The sequence below is a fragment of the Papio anubis genome, unplaced genomic scaffold, assembly GCF_008728515.1.
Source record: "Papio anubis isolate 15944 unplaced genomic scaffold, Panubis1.0 scaffold2910, whole genome shotgun sequence".
Classification (NCBI taxonomy): domain Eukaryota; kingdom Metazoa; phylum Chordata; class Mammalia; order Primates; family Cercopithecidae; genus Papio; species Papio anubis.
This window is the reverse complement of record NW_022163008.1, coordinates 57-3,747: the sequence shown is the minus strand read 5'-3', so window position 1 is coordinate 3,747 and position 3,691 is coordinate 57. Positions and strand designations below refer to the sequence as shown.

The following is a 3,691-nucleotide window of genomic DNA, read 5'->3' as shown; positions in this document are numbered from 1 at the left end:
GTGAGGCAGTGTGGGGAAAAGAAAGATCAGACTGTCACTGTGTCTATCTAGAAAGGAGTAAACATAAGAGACTCCACTTTGTTCTGCATTTGAGATGCTGTTAATCTGTGACCTTGCCCCCAACCTTGTCCTTGCAAGAGACATGTGCTGTGGTGACTCAAGGTTTAAAGGATTTTGGGCTGTGCAGGGTGTGCTTTGTTAAACAAGTGCCTCAAGGCAGTATGCTTGTGAAAAGTCATCACCATTTTCTTAATCTCAAGTGTACACGTCCCTGGGTACTAGAGATTAAGAAAAACATGTACACTGCCAAAGGTCGCAGGGACCTCTGCCTTGGAAAGCTAGGTATTGTCCAAGCTTTCTCCCCATGTGGTTGTCTGAAATATGGCCTCGTGGGAAGGGAAAGACCTGATCCTCCCCCAGCCTGACACCTATGAAGGGTCTGTGCTGAGGAGGATTAGTATAAGAAGAAAGAAGGCCTCTTGGCAGTTGAGATAGAGGAAAGCATCTGTCTCCTGCCTGTCCCTGGGCAATGGAACATCTCAGTGTAAAACAGAGATGTTCTGTTTACTGAGAAAGGAGAAAACCGCCTTAGGGCGAAAGGTGGGACGTGCTAGCTCAATGCTGCTCTTTATGCACTGAAAAGATTTCTAGAGATGTTTGCATATGCATATCAAGACATTTTTCCTTAAACTTATGTCACAGAGATCTTTATTCATATGTGTTACTGCTGACCTTCTCCCTACTATGATCCTATTATCCTGCCACTTCCCTTTTTCTAAGATGGTAAAGATAATGATCAATAAATACTGAGGGAACTCAGAGACTGGTGCCGGCGTGGGTCCTCTGTATGCTGAGCGCCGATCCCCTGGGCCCACTTTTTCTTTCTTTATACTTTGTCTCTGTGTCTCATTTATTTTCTCAAGTCTCTCGTCCCACCTACCGAGAAACGCCCACAGGTGTGGAGGGGCAGGCCACCCCTTCAGGCAGGGCTGGGGGCTTTGAGGTCCAGGTGTGGCTGTGTGACAGCCCCCAGGCTGGTGTGCATGCCTGCCCAGTCCTCCATGTATCCTAACACCTGCCCTCCGTGCCTCTGCGCCTGCAGGCCATGTCGAAGGACGCCGTGAATCTGGTGCAGGTGCAGGAGCTGACTTTGCAGCCGAGCAACAGTCCAAGCTCAAAGTGAGTGGAGCCGGGTGCGGGGGAGGCCGGGTGCACATGGGAGTCAGCGTGGAGGTTGGTGGGCTACTGCCAGTGGGTAGGGCCAGGGGCGTGTACATGGGCAGCAGTGGGGCCTCCAGGGCAGGGCTTGGGCACTTTCATTCCAAGGGGGAGGTGAGAGACGCTGTTGCAGTGCCGCCTCGAAAGAGGGAGGATCTCAGTGCTGGTGAGGGTGTCTGGTCGTCTGGAGGGCCTAGATCTCTGACATTCCCACCTCATTTCTTTGAGCTCAGCAGGATTTTTTCTATTTTATTGATTTTAAAACGAGCCTGTCTCTGTCACCCAGGCTGGAGAGGTTGTGTATGATCTCAGCTCACTGCAACCTCCTCCTACCCCTGGGTTCAAGCGATTCTGCCTCAGCCTCCCCGGGAGTAGCTGGGAATTACAGGCACCTGCCACCATACTCAGCTGCTTTTTGTATTTTTAGTACAGATGGGTGGCTTCTGACATGTTGGCCAGTCTAGTCTTAACTCCTGACTCAAAGTGATCCACCTGCCTCGGGTCTCCCAAAAATGCTGGGATTACAGGTGTGAGCCATCACACTGCCCGTCAGCCTCCCTCAGTCCTGAGCTCACAGGCGGGGTCTGCCTGGGCAGGCCAGCTGTAGCTTTAACGTTTTCTTGGCAGAAGACAGAGGGGCTTCCCTTCAGCACAGCGCAACTGCGGGCGGTGGTGTTGGGAGGTCTGTCACAAGAGTGGCCCTTTCTCTCAGGAAGCCGCAGGGGGCTGTTTTCGTCGCTGGGGAGTTTGCTCCTGAGCAGCCCTCAGCGACTGGCTCGGCCCCGGCCGATGTCACCAGTCTGTGTGTCAGGCTGTGGTATCTGCAGGGCCCCCAGGTGCCCGAGACGCTTGGAGCCCTCCCATCCTGGGGCAGACACAACCTCTGCATTGGTATTGAGCATTTTTTTGGTTTTAAAGGCTTTTCTCTTTTTCTGCGACTTCTCAGCAACTTGTCAATGAGGAGAACTTACGGAAGCAGGAGGAGTTCGTGCAGAAGCACCATCCGACCTTCTTGGCGTCCATCAGGTGAGCGCTGCCGAGGCCAGCTGCAGATGGGGCCCTGCAGGTGTGTGTCGCTGGTCCTAGGCTCTCTCCAGGTGTCCCAGGCCTGGCTGCTCCAGGCTGGCTCCTTGGTGGGGGCACTGCCCCTCTGTCCTGGCAGGACCGGGCCGCTGTGTCAGGGCCTCACCCTCAACCTGCTCTTGCTGTGTGGCTCGGATCTTCGTGTCCGTCCTGGTCACACCACTGCTTTCCCTGCAGGACGGCTGTCTCCGTGTTTGGGGAAAGATTCCGTGCCTTTGTGACAGACCAGGATGCAGTGACAGCCACGGTAAACACGCGTGTCCCGGGCAGGGCTGGCAGGTGGCTGTGGGGCAGCTTGTGGGGGCTTCCTGGAACCCTGGATCCTATCCCCAGGTCCTGTCCCTGCTGGCTCTGCACACAGGCCCTGCCTGGAGCTCTCCCAGCACGGAACAAGCCCAAATTGGACCTGCTGGTGGGGGCTGCTCCTCGAGCTGGGAGAAGAAAACACAGTTGCCAGCCTGGGCCACACAGTGAGACCCCATCTCTACATGTGGCACGTGTATGTAGTCCCAGCTTCTCAGGAGGCAGAGGCAGGAGAATCACTTGAACCCAGGAGGCGGAGGTTGTAGTGAGCTGAGATCCTGCCCCTGCACTCCAGCCTTGGGACAGAGCGAGGCTCCTTCTCAAAAAAAAAAAAGAAAACAGAAGGTGACCCTGACTCCATTTTGCAAAAACCTTTATTCCTCAGAAAACCCTGAGAGTTTGAAGTTCACAGAAAGCTCTCTCGTTTACAGCCTCACTCTTTTGTGCGCAGGCGCCAGCCTAGTGTGGTGGCACACCACGTCGCACACGGCTGCGTCCTCCTTCCCCCGCTGCCCAGCACACAGTAGGTGCCTGGCATGCAGTGGGCACTTGCTCCGCCGTGGTGCCGGCGCCCTGAGCTGTGACTGCAGCACGTGCCGGTGGCATCGCCAATGTGGCGGTGAATGTCACAGGTGGTGTTGCCACCCGTGTTGGTGATACGTTGTCACATGAGGACACGAGGGAGCTGCTTAATGCACCGTTGACTTCTGTTTGTATTTAGAGACAGTGTCTCACTGTGTCCCCAGGCTGGAGTGCGGTGACACCATCTCAGCTCACTGCAAGCTCCGCCTCCCGGGTTCACGCCATCCTCCTGCCTCAGCCTCTCCTGTTGCCAGGATTAGGTGCAGGTCACCGTGTCCGGGTAATTTTTCTATTTTGCTGAAGATGTGTTTTCACCCTCTTGGCCAAGCTGGTCACGAACTCCTGACCTCAGGTGATCTGCCCATCTTGGCCTCCCAAAGTGCTGGGATTACAGGGATGGGCCACCGGGTCTGGCATAAACGATTTTTCTTTCTTTTTTTTTTTTTTTATTTGGGATGGAGTTTCGCTCTTGTGGCCCAGGCTTGAGTGCGATGACGTGGTCTGG

General features: G+C 54.7%; 1 long non-coding RNA gene across 1 annotated transcript; it reads left to right on the top strand.

Annotated features, from left to right (window-relative positions):
- The first annotated feature begins 919 nt into the window (after positions 1 to 919).
- On the top strand, positions 920 to 2,855 carry LOC116272979. The gene is made up of 3 exons (XR_004181496.1): positions 920 to 1,179; positions 2,165 to 2,244; positions 2,479 to 2,855. It is a non-coding gene; the product is annotated as an uncharacterized LOC116272979 (long non-coding RNA).
- Positions 2,856 to 3,691: the final 836 nt, after the last annotated feature.